We start from the raw sequence: 18,165 nt of genomic DNA on the forward strand, positions 1-18,165 counted from the left end.
AACAGGCCTATAAAAGGCTACCAAAGGACTGGTCAGGAAGAATATGCTATGTGGGGTACATAAGACCCTTGTTCTTTTTATTGTCACAAATACAAGGAAATCACTTAGGAATAAAATTATATGATGATCTGAATAGAGAAAAACGATCTATTGATGCTTCCTTAGCCGGAGGTAGTGCTCAAAAACGGAGAGAAAATGAATGGCCCCCTGAAAGAATCATACAGTATTATGGACCGGCTACCCGGAACCCGAATGAGGTAATATCTGGAGCCCGAGAACCTCTTCATAATTTGAATCGAATAATTAGGTTGCAAGCTGTCCTTGAAATAATAAGCAATCAAACAGCGACAGCTTTGGATCTTTTAGCTGACCAGTCCGCCCAGATGAGGAATGCTATTTTTCAACATAGAATGGTTTTAGACTATTTACTAGCAGAAGGGGGGGGGGGGTGGGAAACTAAATGATTCTAATTGTTGCTTACAAATTGACGATAATGGGAAAGTGGTTAAACAGATAACAAGAGAAATTAGAAAATTGGCCCACGTCCCAGCACAAACTTGGAAGGGTATGGATTGGGATTTATTTTCATGGCTGCCTGGTGGACCATGGGTTGAAAGGATGTTATTTTTATTTTTATGTGCTGTAATGATGTTATTATTCATACCTTGTATGATACCTTGCTTTACATTATTGATGCGCCGGATGATAAATAGTACATTTGTAATGACTTCATTAAAAAAGGAAGTCAATTATGATGCTTAAGAATTGGACCCTCTGAGAACGGACTGATGAACTCCAGTTATTAATGACAAAAGTTGAAAAAGAGACACGAATTGAGGATATTAAAAAGAAGATAAGGGATTGTGAGGAATGTTTTAACAATGTGTGTCAATAGAGAGCTTGAAGGAAAATGTATTCGTATGTTCTTTCCTTGAAGTCTCTGATACCTGGGGGTTTCAGAACAACTGCTAACTGTTATGACTTCTGAATGGGACACTATGCAAGCCCCTGATATCTGGCCAGGAGATTAAGGAGAAGGGAAAAGCTGAAGGACGGCTAAAAGACAAAGCTTGCAGGGAACGCTGTGCAAGCTTTTGACATACAGCCAAGGAGTACAAAGAAGAAGGACAAGAAAAAAAAAAGCCTGAGAGGAAGACTATGAGCCTTCATCATGAAAGACCCCCAGAGGGAGCACCAGAGACTGATACGCATGCTCCAGTAGGAGGGTTCAGATTCCGGATCTAATTATAATAACTCCGTTGTTTTTTTTTAGAAATAGTAATGAATATGTATTAGTCTAGGAGCAGAAAAAAATCAGCATCTTGATGTAACGGGTGTGCGACTTGGTGGAGCGGAGACTCCCGGCGCACCCAGCGCTGTTTGCTTACCTCTATTCTTTTAATAAATTGTAAACTTATGTCCTGGTTTCAGTTAGAACAGAATTAATTTTCTTCCTAGTAGCTGGTGGAATGCTGTGTTTTGGCTTAGGATGAGAAGAGTGCTGATAACACCCCAATGCTTTAATTGTTGCAGAGCAGTGCTTATACTAAGCCAAGGACATCTCAGCCTTTTGCTCTGTCCTGCCAACGGACAGGCTCGGGGTGCAGTAAGAGCTGGGAGGGGACAGACAGACCCGGGACAGGTGACCCAAACTAGCCAAAGGGGTATTCCATACCATCTGACGTCATGCTAAACAATATATAGGGGTGGCTAACCAGGGGAAGGGGGCCGGACTGCCCGGGGTTAGGCTGGGCATCGGTCAGCGAGTGGTGAGCAATTGCATTGTGCATCACTTGTTTGTACGTATTATTATTATTTCCCTATTATCACCATATTGTTATTATTATTTTGTTATTATTATTTTCCTGTCTTATTTAAACTGTCTTTATCTCAACTCACGGGCTTCACTTTCCATTTCTCTCCCCCGTCCCAGAGAGGGAGGGGGGAGGGTGAGCGAACGGCTGCGTGGTGTTTAGCTGCCGGCCGGGTTAAACCACGACAACTTAGTGTGATAAATTAGTAGGGGTTTGTTCGTTGTCCTTGAGAATTTAAAGAATCCACGGAGGAGATAAGGTTTCACAACTCACAGCATTGTAACATGGGGACAAATGGGGAAGGGGGGTTGGGTAAACATCCCTGTTAAAACAAAGATTCTGTATGATACCACCCATCCACCACAAGACATCTTGTTTTGCCCCCACCTGAACACAAGCACAACGCATGGTCACTGGAGGAAGAATAATGACCTCCGACAACAGACTGTGCAGCCTCAGAACAAGTCTCGACAAGGCGACAGGTCTCGACAAGCCGGAACTTCAATGCTATAAAACAGCAACACTGGAAAGGGGAAGTTGTGTGCCGTGGTGGAGCAGAGACTCCCCAGCCGCCCAGCGCTGTTTTGCTTGTGTCTGCTTGCTTAATTAATAAAATAATTTCAATAGACCAGTAAATTGTGTGGTCTAACTTATAACAATTTGGTGCTGTGACTCGGATGAAGGCAATCTGATTGAAAGACCTTCGGAGGGGGCGCCCCGCTGATTTCAGCGGCCTTCGCTAGGACTACTTTCATTCAAATCCTTCACCGACGAACCCAAAATTAGACGCAAGCAAATAAAACCGGTAAACTCCAGGCAACCTTTGTGCACGAAGCCTGAACGAAGACCCACGGGATGGGTAAGTATAGGCTGGTGATCCGTTCGGTTGGGGTTGGGTATCCCAGAACACAACAAACGAGACGTCCAATTGCGGACGAAGCGAGTGTGGACCCCTCGGTAGTGCGGTTCCCACATCCCGCGAGGGACTGGGCCACAAAAAGGGGGAAGCGATCCGTGTGTGTGTGTGTATGAAGGTGTTCCGGAAGATGGGACAGAAGAAGAGTAAGCCTTCTGGTCCCATGGGTGGGGTAACGTCTGATGTTAGGTTACCCCGGCATTAATGATTAAAAATTGGCAGGATTCCCCTTTTAGGCGGGGAAGGAATAAAGTAAAAATGATACTTTATTGTGTTGAAGTTTGGGGTGGTAAACAGATTCGAGGAGACCACCTTTACTGGCCTGTATTTGGGTCTTTTGAAGATTGGGTTTGTCAGGCCTAAATATTTATGTAAACTCAAAGGAACCCTTTAGTCTGGAAGAAAGTGAGTATGCGCGCGCGCCTCTGGATAAATTCAGATACGAGGACGCACCTATAGCCTCTAAAAGAAAAAGGAGGGCGGGATAAAAAGAGAAAGGACTTGGAAGTCCCGACACCGCCCCCACCCTATATTCCACCGCCCGCACCAACGGCTCCCGTCCTTAATGGACTCCCCAAATTAGCTAATCCAGGAGAATCGGAATTGGATCATGAAACACAGGGGCCGGTAACCAGAAGCAGGGCAAGAAATCAGAAATCTGCTTTAAGGGAGGGATTATATCCCCTACGAGAAATAGAGATGGGGGGACCCCAGCCAGGAATGGAATATGTGGCCATCCCCATTAACTCCGGGGACATCTGAGATTTTAAGAAAAGGACAGGAGGAGGGTAAGCGAGCTTTAATGGCAACTGGCATAATGTTTGCAGCCGCTGAGGAATAATTCTAACTGGAATAATAACTGTACATTGTATATTGTATATATAAAAGCCCGGGCATTTTTTGTTAAAGTGTTCTTTTATACATATGTTAATATGTAAATATGTAAATATAAGGACTGCCATTGAGGTGTATGTCTATGGGAACAAAATTTGCCCAGGCATATCATCGGCTCATCAGGTTTAAATGTCCTCAGTGTAATTGTCAAGAGGCAGTTAATTTACAGTGGTCTGATTTTATTTGTGTATCTATATATTGTGGATTTTGGAGGGATTGGGACTGACTAGTAAAGAGCTTCTAGGAAAACAGTGGAATATTAACCACTGTAGATTACAATAGGAAAAGTTCAAAGCAAAGAAATCCCGAGGAAAAGCCCTCTAGGATGTATACTAACACATTGGAGGGATATAGTGGGGTAAGAGGGTACAGAAAGTAAAAGAACTCTTATCAAATATTGTAATCAATGGTGGCCACTTTATAAACTAGAGGATGGAGCGGAGTGGCCCCTAAATGGAACTATTAATTATAACACCATATTACAGTCAATGTTGTTTCTGTGGAAAGAAGAAAAATGGGATGAAATATGGTATATTGATTGATATGTTGTTTCAGTATCTTGGAGGGAAAAGGTATGGAATTAAGTTGGACTCTGACTGAGCCTTTGGTGCTGGTATTAGAAAAGTACAGGCTGGAGAAAGATAAAGGAAGTGTTAAAAGGGTTGCTGAAGGTGTTAAAAGTGTGACATGTAGTATTTAACAGAGCTGTTTGAAATTGAATGAGCAGGGAAAGGTGATGTAGGCATTATCTAAGTAACAGTCTAGAAGTTTTGGTATATTTGCATATTTGCTGCGGTGTTTGTTCAGTTTCCCAAGCATCGGGGAGGGGGGAACAGCCTGCTCCACCAGGGGCCTCTCCAGTGGCCGCAGGGGGGCTTCGGCTCCAGCGCCTGGAGCGCCTCCTCCCCCTCCTTCTGCACTGACTTAGGTGTCTGCGGGGGGGGTTCTCGCTCTCCCAACTGCTGTTGAGCGGCAGGTTTTTGTTTGTTTCTTTGTTTGTTTGTTTTCGTGGATGTGCTCTCACAGAGGCACGGACTGTATTGCTCATGGCTTGGCTCTGGGCAGCAGTGGGCCCCTTTGGGGCCAGATGAAATTGTCCCTTATCTACCACGGGGAGGTTTCTGGGTTTTTCTCACGGGGGCTGCCACTGCAGTTTCCCACCCCCACACCCCTCACACACCCCCCCCCCCCCCCCGAACCTTGCCATCAAACCCAATACACTGGGGCAGCTAAGTGATTACTGACTTGTAAAGTATCAGGGATTAAATTAACTAATGAAACCCTAAATGTGATGGGGGTAGAAGGGACTGGGATAACAGTGCCACTTTTGGGGAATACCAAGCTGAGACCAAGGGATAAAATGATCACTGGGCAATTATTGTATGTATCCAAAGCGGAAACTAACTTGTTGGGAAGGGGTTTGATGATTAAATTGGGCATTCAAATAGTAAATTGTTAGACTGGAATAACAGTGTTATTAATGGAGTGCTCTCAGGCCCTGAGAGCAAACGTATATTCACCTCTGACTGGAAAGACCCTGAAATGGGGGCGGAAGCAACAATATAGGTGGACAATTTTACCTCAGGGGTTTACAGGGCCACCTATCTATTTGGGTAAATTCTAAAAAAGATTTTGGAGCAATTACAAATATGTGGAAAATCGATACTCCCTGATGGGAGAGAAATGCTGAATAAAGTGATAATGAGGCAAATATTAACTGTTTTACATCAGAAGAGTCATTGGGAGGTGCAAGCAATGTGTGATGTTCTAAGAAAGCATGTCTGTGTAGGAATATATACTTTAGGGAAGCACACATGCAGAGGATGTACCATATGTCAAAAGGGTAAATAAAAAGGTCTTCTGTAACCTATCTAGAGGGGGACGGGAGCCAGGGCTTTGACCTTTCCAAAGTATACAGGTAGACTTTACTGAGTTGCTTGTTTGTCCTAATTGACCACGTGACTGAATGGGTGTAAAGCTTTACTGCAAGGATTAAAGCACGTCTTAGAGATTGAGTGGGACTTTCACAGCCCCTGGCACCCCTCCTCTTCTGGAAAGCTAGAGCGAATGAATGGTGAAATTAAGAAACAACTAACAAAACTTATGCTGGAAACTAAGGCTTCTTGGGTAAAATGCTTACCCCTTGCACTGTTAAACATATGGATGCAGCCCAGAACTGATGTAGGAATTTCTCCTTTTGAAATGCTATAGGGTATGCCCTATGACTTGGAATTACCACTTGATCACCCTCAATTCTAATTAAGACTTGGAAAGAGACTTTTTTAACACCACGATGGGGAAGGCCCCTATGTTGTTTTGCTTACTACAGAAACAGTCGTCTGGACTGCGGAGAAAGGATGGACACATGCCAGCCGTGTTAAAGGACCCATCTGTGATGAGAAGTGGGAGATCGCTCCAGGAAACAAAGACCTGAAGCTCACATTGCGACGAACTCGATAGGTACCGTGGGTTAAGGTAGAGGCTCTCCCCTGAAGAACACTACTGCTGCCGAGAAGAACTAAAACCTCGTAGTTGGCTGCAACCCAACTGACGAGTGAGGCAGAGGAGTGAATAAGTGGGGAAAGAAATGGGCCTCAGCCATTCCTATTGGTATTTGGGGGTTCTCGCAGTGATTTCATCCTGCATAGCGACTCAACACCACCCCCACCAACCTTTTAAATGGACTTTAAGTCAATTCGAAGATCAACAGGTTATTGCAACCCAGATAACATCGGGGGGGGGCAAGCTTTACTTCTACACTATGTCAGCTGATCTCGAGGCCCCAGTGCTGGGAATATATGGGATTTTATTTCTGCCCAAGTTCTAACCCGGGAAAGGGGTACTGTAAATGCCTGAACGTGTATTATTGTGCATACCGGGGGTGTGAAACCATTGCTACAGACTGGACACTCGGGGCTGGTCGGGATAAATTCTTACAAGTGGGATATGGGCTGCAAGGTTGTAACCGACAATTGGATCCCTGTTACAGGTGGCGAGGGCATGGTATAGGGTATACAGGAACCTTCCACAGAAATAAGGAAATTTGCAAGGTTCTATATATAAATATAACAAACTCGGACGATACTAGCTGGGTACTAGGAAAAATGTCAGATTTTACGAACACGGAACAGATAGGGGAGGACTCATACTAATAAAGAAGGAAAAACCCGAGACTTCCAAGGTAGTCGGGACTAATAAAGAGTTAATAGGGGAAGGTTTGGTTGTCCAGACTGTAAAGATACCTGGGACTGCCCAACCTACTACAGTGTTTTCTAATAAGTCGACAGAGTTATCCTTTCCCACACTGCTTCCAAGCACTGTGAATAAAGAAAGGGGTTGTACCCGAGAGTAGTATGTGGAAAGTTATAAATGCTAGTTTCCAGGTACTAAATCAAACTAATTCTGAGATAACTGAAGGGTGCTGGCTATGTGTAAGTGTTAAGCCCCCATATTATGAAGCTATAGGAGATATGGGGAGGTCTGAATATTCAAACGAGTCAAATCCTTCCAAGTGCAGTTGGGGTCAGGAAATCGGGATAACTTTGACTCAAGTTACGGGAAAAGGTAGATGTATCGGCACAGTTCCAAGAGATAAAAATGATATGTGCCATGCCACTGAAAAAAAAAAAATAAAAAAAAATGGACCAAACACACAAATGGTTAATTCCTGCAAATAACACTAGGTGGGTATGTTCATCATTGGTAGTCACTCCTTGCCTATCTTTAAAATTGTTTAGCACATCTCATGATTTTTGTGTAAAGGTGGTCATTATACCAAGGATTCTATACCACACTGAAGAGTATATGTATACCCATCACACAGTGGCTGAATACCATCTGGTAAAGAGGGAGCCTATTACGGCCGTCACCTTAGCCACTTTAATGGCCCTCGGGGCTGCAGGTGCAGGACTAAATTGCGGGAAGGATTAGAAAAATGCAAAAGGGAAAAAGAGGCTCGTCAGAATTGGTATGAATCCTGGTTTAATTACTCACCTTGGCTTACTACCCTGCTATCAACCATAGCGGGGCCCTTGTTGTTACTTATATTAACACTGACTTTTGGACCATGTATATTCAATCGAGTAATCGCAATTGTGAAATGTCGATTAGAAGCTGCTCATCTTATGCTTGTGCGTGCTAAGTATGAATCTCTTGAGCAGGAGGAGGACGACGCTGATTAAGGAGGTATTGGGGAGGCATTGGGGAGGCAAGGACAATCCCCAGACATGGACTGTATATCTCGAAACAAGACACTGGAACTCATGATAAGGAAGCGGCAAACGGACAGAGAAACAAACGTAAGGACTATAAATCTCAAAATTGGACATTGGAATTCATTATAAAGATACAACAAACGGAAGAATTGGCAACAACCAGCTCTGGCAATTAAGAAACGTGCCAATTCAGCAGATTCCTGACCAAAGGTGAAAAGTACACTGTGAGGAAGACTCGGGGTCTTCCTCCCAGAGACCCCTGCCCACGTCCCAAAGACCCCTGCCCACAATTCTTGGAAGGCTCTACGCAGGCGCAAGGTGCCAAAAGGCTAATTAGCATGAGAAGCGGGGGAAGGCGGGGATAGGTAATGCATATGTATAGGTGCTTGTAGACTATTGATAGATTGATTGTATAAATTCAAGACTGCTTTCCGCTTTGGGTATGCACGATAGGTGGAGAGATCCCCCGTGCATCCAGCGCTGCAATAAAGAATATACCACTTAAATGAATTTCGGCTTCGATCTTTGAATCAATCTGGCACCCCAGATGGGACTACCTCTCTGCCGGTCCGCAGGACCCGCTGGGGACAGGACTCCCTAGGGTACCCCCGGGATTTCCCGGAGGGACTCCTCGACTCACCGGATCACTGCGGAGGCAGACAAGGACCCCATCATTGTAAGTGAGTATATTCTTTATTCTGGTTTAGTTTTCTGGTAGACCGGTCAGCTGGGACTGTCCAGTAAGTCGGAAGGTGATCTTCTGCGGGACAGTATTTGGTATATACTTTGTGGTTAGTACCACAAGTATATCTGGGGACCTTGAGGTCCATCTGTATCTGGAACTGTCTGTAAGTCGGAAGGTGATCTTCTGCGAGGCAGTGTTTGGTATATACTTTGTGGTAAGCACCATAAGTATATTTGGGGACCTTAAGGAAAGAGCTCGCTTTAAGGTCCATCTGGAATTGTGTTGTCTACTTCGGTTTTCTGACTCATGGAGTATGGTATTTAACTCTGGTTATTGTTACTGTGATTTTGGCTATTTTTCTGGTGGTAATAGTAGGTTCGTGGCATTGTTATAAGAGAGATATCGTTACGGTGTTACACAGTTCGGTTTTCTGACTTATCGCATGTGGAATTTGACTCTGACTATTGTTATTGTGATTTTAGCAATATTGCTGGTAATAGTAGCTTTGTGACATCGCTACTGAAAGATATTGCGTGCCTGTAATTTTGTGAGTGATACGTTTTTGTGATACATTTTTGTAAGTGATATGTTGTAGTGGGTTTACGTGGCAAGGTTTGGTAGCAGGGGGCCATAGGGGTGGTTTCTGTGAGAAAGATCTAGAAGCCGCCCCATGTTTGGGAAGGGCCCCGTTGTTTTCCAGATCTGAGCCAATAAGCGATGTTGTTTTGCGCCTCTGTGAGAGCATATTTAAGACAGGGAAAAAAACGCTGCGCCACACAGCAGCCGGGAGAGTCAAGGGAGTGAGAAACAGCCTTGCAGGTGCCAAGGTCAGTGTAGAAGGAGGGGGAGAGGTGCTCCAGGCGCCGGAGCAGAAGTCCCCTGCGGCCTGTGGTGAGGACCATGGTGAAGCAGGATGTCCCCCTGCAGCCCATGGAGTACCACGGTGGAGCAGGGTTTCACGCTGCAGCCCGTGGAGGAGACCACGGTGGAGCAGGTGGCCCTGCACCGACGGAGGCTGCCGCCTGTGGAAGACCCCTGCCGGAGCAGATTCCGGGCCGGACCTGTAGCCCGTGGAGAGGAGACCACGCAGGAGCAGGTGATCTGGCAGGAGCTGCTGCCCGTAGGGGAGCCAGGTTGGAGCAGTTTTCTCCTGAGGGATGGACCCCGTGGTACGGACCCATATCTGGAGCAGTTCTGGAAGAGCTGCTGCCTGTGGGAAGCCCACGCCGGATCAGTTCGTCAAGGACTGCATCCCGTGGGTGGGACCCCACAGCACAGGGGACGAGAGTGACCGAGAAGGAGCGGCAGAGAAGAAGTGCTGTAGACTGACCATAACCCCCATTCCCCCGTTCCCCTGCGCCGCTCGGGGGGAGGAGGTGGAAGAGGGTGGATGGGGGGGAAGGTGCTTTTGGTTTCTTTCCTTTGTTTCTCACTTCTCTAGCTTGTTAGTAATGAGCAATAAATCTTACTATCTGTCTTCTTATGCTGAGTCTGGTTTGCCCGTTACACTAATTATTGCGTGATTTTCTCGTCCTTATCTCAGTCCTTGAGCCCCTTTCACGTATTTTCTCCCCATTCCTCTTTGAGGAGGGGGAGTGAGAGAGCGGCTGTGGTGGAGCTCGGCTGCCCACTCGAGCGGAACCACGACATATGTGTATTCTGAAAGTGTGAACTGGAAAATGGGGGGGCACACAAGCAGTGAAATTTTAAAGAAAAGTGCGTTAGGATGTGTTTTGAGTCACTGGAAGGATATTGGAGGATCTGCCGGCGAAAGTGTGAACAGGAAAACATTGATAAAATATTGTAATCAATGGTGGCCGCTTTATAAGCTGGAATGTGGAGAAAAGTGGCCCCTAAATGGAACTTTAAACTCTAATGTTTTGCTACAGTTAATGTTGGTTTTGAGAAGGAGAATAGGATGAAATGTTGTATACAGATGTTGTTTCAGCATCTTGGTGGGAAAACGTACGGAATTAAGTTGGCCCCTGACTGAGCCTTTGATGTTGGCATTAGAGAAGTACAGGCTGGAGAAAGATAAAGGAAGTGTTAAAAGGGTTGTTGAAAGTGTTAAAGGTGTTTGAAGTTGAATGAGCAGGGAAAGAGGATGTAGGAATGTTAATAGTTCTGCCTCTGCTCTAGGCAGAGATCTTAAAATCATGGGTGTTAGCCCTTTGGGGCAAAGGGATCATGATGGGTCCGAGAGAGAGTTGTTATGGAAACAGAAAAACAGTTAACTCTTAAAACAACCTGAGTTCATGTGCGAGCTCAGATTACCGATGGGACCGCTCAGGGAACTGTGGACAACTGCATTCCCCTGACCGACCCCACTGAGACCCTAATCATCCCGAAAATTATGAACGGCTAAGTAAATACTAGAATATGGACGAATTGGGAATTGAGAATATGCTTCCAACAAGGTCTAAAAGAAACCCCTGTGGAATTTTTGGACCAACTCTGAAATGTAATGGGGAAGAAAGAAAGAAAAAACAAACAAACAAACAAACAAAAAAAAACTGTTTGGACCTGGCTTCAGAGGACAAATTGACTAGCCTTTTTTTCTAGGGTAATCATCGGCCCCTGATTTCAACAGGTCTAATGGGGACCTGGGGAATCTACCCTAGTAGATCCTCCACTGATTATAATGAAGTTAGGAGAGGAACAGAAGTGAAGTTTCTTATTGATATGGGGGCAACGTATTCAGTTCTAAACCAAGCATTAATGCCTTTACAGAATGATTATGTTAGGGTAAAAGGGTGCAACCAAAAAGGCTTATTTTTGTGAACCTTTTAAGTACAAGTTGGGGAAATGTTATATCTGGAGTGGCAATTCGTGTCGAGAAAATGGTTGATATTAACAAAGAAGGGTGATTCAGGAGACTCCATGCAGTCTCCGGTTTCTTGTTCTCCAGGTGGTTTCTTGTTCTCCAGCCGTTAAGGCATGGATGTTTCTGGGTGTTTGCTGTTGTTGTTACATTCAAAGTTGTTTGACCAATTAAAAAGTTGTTTTGAAAAGAACTGCTGTGGAGAGAAGGGTATTAGAGGGGAGCCTGCCCTCAAGAAAAAAAAAAAAGAGCAAAAAAAAAAAAAAAGCAGCACTATGAAGTTACATCAGTACAGAAGCAGGAAAAAGAAGAGGAACAGGATGACAGAATGGGGACTGTTAAGTTATGGAACTTAAAGGATTGTTTGTTACCTATCCTGATTGTATGTATGTATAGGCATACTCGGGTTATTATGTAAAGCAATGTTCTGTATACATGTATTTAGAACGTTTGATGTTTGTGTGTGCGTGTTGGTGGAACATAGACTCCCTGCACACCCAGCGCTGTTTACTTGCCTTTTATATACCTTTTAGAAATATTTGTTTTATAAATATTACAAAATTCAGACCTCATTTATAGCAGGAAACAAATGGGGATACATAGGTTTTTATATCTACCTGGATCTCCAAAATCTCTATTAGGTTGAGATTTGTTAGAACAATTAGAAGCAGAAATTATCTTTGAAAAAAGGAAAAATGGAATTAAGGATAGGAGAAGAACAACTAATAAATGTGTTAAGCCTGGCACTAATACAAACCGACCCTAAAAATGAAATACCCTTAGAGATCATAAATCAAGTATATCCAGGAGTTTGGGCCACTGAAGTTCCTAGAAGAGCTAAAAATGTGACCCCAATAATTATTAAATTAAAGCCAGGAGAAAAACCTGTTAAGGTTAAGCAATATCCTTTGAGGACAGAAGATAGGAAAGGAATTAAAGAGATAATTGATAGATTTATACAGTATGGATTATTGATTGAATGCGAATCAGAATACAATACACCCATATTGCCAATTAAAAAGGCAGATGGGAAAAGATATAGGCTAGTTCAGGATCTGAGGGCCATAAATAAGATCACTGAGGATATACATCCAGTAGTGGCAAACCCTTATACTTTGCTGACTAAATTAAGGAATAGTCAAGTCTGGTTTACCGTACTGGATTTAAAAGATGCCTTCTTCTGCCTACCTTTAGCCACTGAAAGCCAAAACCTATTTGCCTTTGAATGGGAAAACCCTGACTCAGGCAGAAAGACACAGTTAACGTGGACAGTGCTACCACAAGGATTCAAGAATAGCCCCACTATTTTTGGAAACCAATTAGCAAAGGAACTTGAAACATGGATACCTCCGGACACTGAAGGGGCTTTGTTACAATATGTAGATGATCTCTTAATAGCTACCGAGACTAAAGAGAGTTGTATTCAATGGACTGTAAGTCTCTTTAATTTTCTGGGTTTAAATGGATATCGAGTCTCTCAACAGAAAGTCCAGCAGGTTCAACAACACGTGACCTACTTGGGATTTGGAATTTCGGGAGGTCAGCGAGAACTAGGAACTGAACGTAAGGAAGTCATTTGCCGGACTCCAGAACCTCAAACGGTAAAGGAGCTACGAACCTTTCTAGGAATGACAGGTTGGTGTCGCCTTTGGATTTATAATTATGGACTAATGGTAAAGCCTCTATATGAATTGATAAAGAGTAATCAGTCAAAGTTAGTCTGGACTGGAGAAGCACGAAACGCCTTTAAAAAAACTTAAACAAGAATTGATGCAAGCTCCAGCTTTGGGATTACCGGATCTCTCGAAACCCTTTTGGTTGTTTTCTCATGAGAGACAAGGGATAGCTTTGGGAGTACTAGCACAAAGACTGGGTCCCTATAAACGAGCAGTAGCTTACTTCTCTAAACAATTAGATGAAGTAAGTAAAGGATGGCCCGGATGCCTTCGAGCTGTTGCAGCTGTTGTTATCAATATACAAGAAGCTCGGAAGTTTACAATGGGACAGAAAATGACAGTGTTAGTCTCCCATACGGTCTCAACAGTTTTGGAACAAAAAGGAAATCATTGGCTTTCACCACAAAGATTTTTAAAATATCAAGCAATATTAGTAGAACAAGATGATGTGGAAATTGTGGTCGCTAACGTCGTAAATCCAGCTTCTTTCCTTAGCGGAACTCTGGATGAACCTATAACTCATGATTGTATAGAAACAATAGAGACTGTGTATTCTAGTCGACCCGATCTTAAGGAAGAACCTTTAGAAGATGCTGACGAATCTTGGTATACTGATGGGAGCAGCTTTGTAAAACAAGGACAACGTAAGGCAGGATATGCTGTTACAACTGCTCAACAGGTAATCGAGTCTAAACCATTACCCCCTGGGACATCCGCCCAGAAAACAGAGATAATTGCTCTTACACGAGCACTGGAACTAGCAGCAGGTGATTCAAAGATCGAAGCCGAAATTCCTTTAAGTGGTATATTCTTTATTGCAGCGCTGGATGCACGGGGGATCTCTCCACCTATCGTGCATACCCAAAGCGGAAAGCAGTCTTGAATTTATACAATCAATCTATCAATATTCTACAAGCACCTATACATATGCATTACCTATCCCCGCCTTCCCTCGCTTCTCATGCTAATTAGCCTTTTGGCACCTTGTGCCTGCGTAGAGACTCCCAAGAATTGTGGGCAGGGGTCTTTGGGACGTGGGCAGGGGTCTTTGGGAGGAAGATCTCGAGTCCTCCTCACAGTGTACTTTTCACCTTTGGTCAGGAATCTGCTGAATTGGCACGTTTCTTAATTGCGAGAGCTGGTTGTTGCCAATTCTTCCGTTTGTTGTATCTTTATAATGAATTCCAATGTCCAATTTTGAGATTTATAGTCCTTACATTTGTTTCTCTGTCCGTCTGCCGCTTCCTTATCATGAGTTCCAGTGTCTTGTTTCGAGATATACAGTCCATGTCTGGGGATTGTCCTTGCCTCCCCAATACCTCCTTAATCACAGGAAGGAAAATAAGTATTTGGACAGACTCTAAATATGCATTCGGCGTGGTACATGCTCATGGAGCGATATGGAAAGAACGTGGATTGCTGACTGCTCAGGGAAAACAAAAAGAAAACATGCTGAAGAAATTTTAAAATTGTTACAGGCTGTAAAACAATCAGAAAAGGTAGCTGTGATGCATTGTCAAGGACACCAAAAGGGAAACTCTGATTTTGAAATTGGAAATCGATTGGCAGATCAGGAGGCTAAACAGGCAGCTGAAATAACTGAGGTGAAGGCATTGTCTTTAATACCAGACGGTAAAATCCAAACTATATATATGAACCAAAAAGCCAAATTATACAAAAGAAGACTTAAAATTAATTGAAGATTTGAAAGGTAAAATGAAACCAGATAGATGAGTATATTTAAAAGATAACTGTGTAATAATACCCTCTAATTTGATATGGCCCATAGTTCTTACAGAACACAATAAAACACATCGGGGAGCTGACACATTGCATAAGAGCCTGAGTCAGACATTAGTGGAACAAAATTTATATACAACAATAAAACAAGTAACTCAACAATGTAGCATTTGCTTACACAATAACCCCAATACCAAGAATAGAATAAAATTTGGAATAATCAGTAAAGGAAATTATTCGGGGCAACTGTGGCAAATTGATTTTTCAGAACTCCCTAGAAAAGGGGGGTATTGTTATTTACTGGTTCTGACTGACATGATTTCAGGAAGGCCTGAAGCCTTTCCCTGTTGAACAAACAAAGCAAGAAGAAGTGGTTAAAGTCTTGTTAAATGAAATAATACCATGCTTTGGGATTCTAGTAGCAATGTCTTCTGATAGAGTTTCACATTTTTGTGTGCAAGTGGTACAACAGATAAGTAAGATTCTAAAGATATTCTCATTACTTAGAATTTGAGTTAAACCTAGAATAAAAGGGAATTTGAGTCCCTTTGAAATCTTATATGGAAGGCCGTATCCATTTCTATTTAGTGGAGAGGATCGAACGCAGTTAGGATTAGAATATTTATATGCATATATAACTGAACTTCAGAAATAATTAAATAAAGTACATAAATTTGTTCTCAGGACCTGGGCTAGACGGTTGGATCAACCAATCCACCCTTTTAAGCTCAGGGATTATATATATAAAGACTTTTTCAGGACAACCCCTAGAGGAAAAACGGAAGGAAAGTGGACGGGACCATACCAGGTATTACTGACAACACACACCGCCATTAAGATTAAGGAGCAAGCAGCTTGGATCCACGATTCAAGGGTGAAGAAGGCCCTGGCGAGGATATGGACCACCACTCCAATTGGACCAACAAAATTATGGTTTTCCAGATCCTAATGATTGCAGGGGTGTGGTTCTCAGATTCGGGGTGGGCAGTTTGGGATGAGAACTTACACCTGTCCCTGATACAAACAATTTCTCAAGTAATTAATAAGATGAACTGTTGGGTATGCACCCATCTGCCACAGCATGGGAATAAGGGTGTATCGTTAATCAGGATTCCCTTGCCTGCAAACTTACCTTGGACTAATTTGTGGGAAAACACATCTTGGGGTCAAAAATATGAAGAAGTTTTGGAACTAGAAGTTAGTAGCTTCGTGCCATTGGAATCTTACTATGTATGTGTACAAAGGTGTAACCCGCCTAAGGGTATGGGAAAACAGGATTGTATAAATACGGGTACTACTTATGTGGGAAATCAGACATCTTGTAATCAAACAATTGATATTAGTACAACTAGCAGTTGGGCAAATTCAACCAGCTGGCCGGTTCCAGAAGGAAAAGGGTGGTATTGGCTATGCAATGATACAGCCCGTAAGGTCTTGCCCGAGAACTGGAAGGGAACTTGCACTCTTGGAGCAGTAGTCCCCAGTATGACAGTACATGATGTAGTGCCTCGAGGTTACTTGAGAAATCATATCTGGAGAATCAGACAAAAAATTAACAATCCATTGATAGAGAGACACACCGCTTTTCATAGTTTTGTTCGATGGTTTATCACATGGTTAGGAGTGAGTGAATTGGAAAAGGCAATAGTTAATATTTCTGCAATTATAGAGAAGTTAGAAAACAAAACTCTGGATGCTATAAAGGCTCAACAAGAAGAGATATCTAGTTTGTCACAGGTAGTATTACAAAATCGGATGGCCCTAGACTTGTTACTGGCCGCTCAAGGGGGAGTCTGTACAGTAATAAACACAAGTTGTTGTGTGTATGTAGATCAGAGTGGAAGGATCTCTACCGACCTGGAAGAAATATGGAAGCAGACAAGGGTCCTACATGAGATCAGTAAAGATGATCTTTCATGGAGTTTTAGTGAAATAAGGAATAAGATAACCTCCTGGTTGCCCAATTTCCAATGTTTGAAACAAGTGTTCATTGCTCTATAACATTAGTAGTGTTAGGAATATTTGTGTGCATGTTGTTTAGATGCCTGCTTTGTTGTGTTACTGTAAATAATGAAAGTATCTGATGCAAAAGAATTTGCATGGGAAAAGAAAAGGGGGGATTGATTAAGGAGGTATTGGGGAGGCATTGGGGAGGCAAGGACAATCCCCAGACATGGACTGTATATCTCGAAACAAGACACTGGAACTCATGATAAGGAAGCGGCAGACGGACAGAGAAACAAATGTAAGGACTATAAATCTCAAAATTGGACATTGGAATTCATTATAAAGATACAATAAACGGAAGAATTGGCAACAACCAGCTCTGGCAATTAAGAAACGTGCCAATTCAGCAGATTCCTGACCAAAGGTGAAAAGTACACTGTGAGGAAGACTCGGGGTCTTCCTCCCAGAGACCCCTGCCCACGTCCCAAAGACCCCTGCCCACAATTCTTGGAAGGCTCTACGCAGGCGCAAGGTGCCAAAAGGCTAATTAGCATGAGAAGCGGGGGAAGGCGGGGATAGGTAATGCATATGTATAGGTGCTTGTAGACTATTGATAGATTGATTGTATAAATTCAAGACTGCTTTCCGCTTTGGGTATGCACGATAGGTGGAGAGATCCCCCGTGCATCCAGCGCTGCAATAAAGAATATACCACTTAAAGGAATTTCGGCTTCGATCTTTGAATCAACGCAGAAACTTTGATGCTCAGCAAGCAAATATTGCAAAAATTCAATGAACAAAATATGTTAGAAAAAGAAAAAGGAGGGATTGTGATAAATTAGTAGGGGTTTGTTCATTGTCCTTGAGAATTTAAAGAATCCACGGAGGAGATAAGGTTTCACAACTCACAGCATTGTAACATGGGGACAAATGGGGAAGGGGGGTTGGGTAAACATCCCTGTTAAAACAAAGATTCTGTAAGATACCACCCATCCACCACAAGACATCTTGTTTTGCCCCCACCTGAACACAAGCACAACGCGTGATCACTGGAGGAAGAATAACGACCCCCAACAACAGACTGCGCAGCCTCAGAACAAGTCTCGACAAGTCGACAGGTCTCGACAAGTCAACAAGTCTCGACAAGCCGGAACTTCAATGCTATAAAACAGCAACACTGGAAAGGGGAAGTTGCGTGCCGTGGTGGAGCGGAGACTCCCCAGCCGCCCAGCGCTGCTTTGCTTGTGTCTGCTTACTTGATTAATAAAATAATTTCAATAGACCAGTAAATTGTGTGGTCTAACTTATAACACTTAGGATTATAATCAATTTTGGGACTGAGCTACTTATAACATGATCCAGCTACGTGGGCAGAAAACGGATCCTGGGGCTATAGGACCCCAATATATATGCTTAATAGAATAATTAGGTTAGAAGCTGTAATAGAAATAGTTGTAA

General features: G+C 43.2%; 1 long non-coding RNA gene across 2 annotated transcripts in view; it reads left to right on the top strand.

The window, feature by feature from the left end:
• LOC137846788 (uncharacterized) overlaps window positions 1-17,431 on the top strand; it is a 483,557-nt gene extending 466,126 nt beyond the window's left edge. The window contains exons 2-3 of one of the 2 annotated variants that reach the window (XR_011090646.1): window positions 10,241-13,787; window positions 14,354-17,431. This is a non-coding gene — a long non-coding RNA (uncharacterized lncRNA). Of the gene's footprint in view, window positions 1-9,111; window positions 13,788-14,353 lie in introns of those variants that run through there. The other variant, XR_011090645.1, reaches the window with a different exon arrangement.
• Window positions 17,432-18,165: the final 734 nt, after the last annotated feature.

Source organism: Anas acuta, chromosome W, assembly GCF_963932015.1.
Source record: "Anas acuta chromosome W, bAnaAcu1.1, whole genome shotgun sequence".
Lineage (NCBI taxonomy): Eukaryota > Metazoa > Chordata > Aves > Anseriformes > Anatidae > Anas > Anas acuta.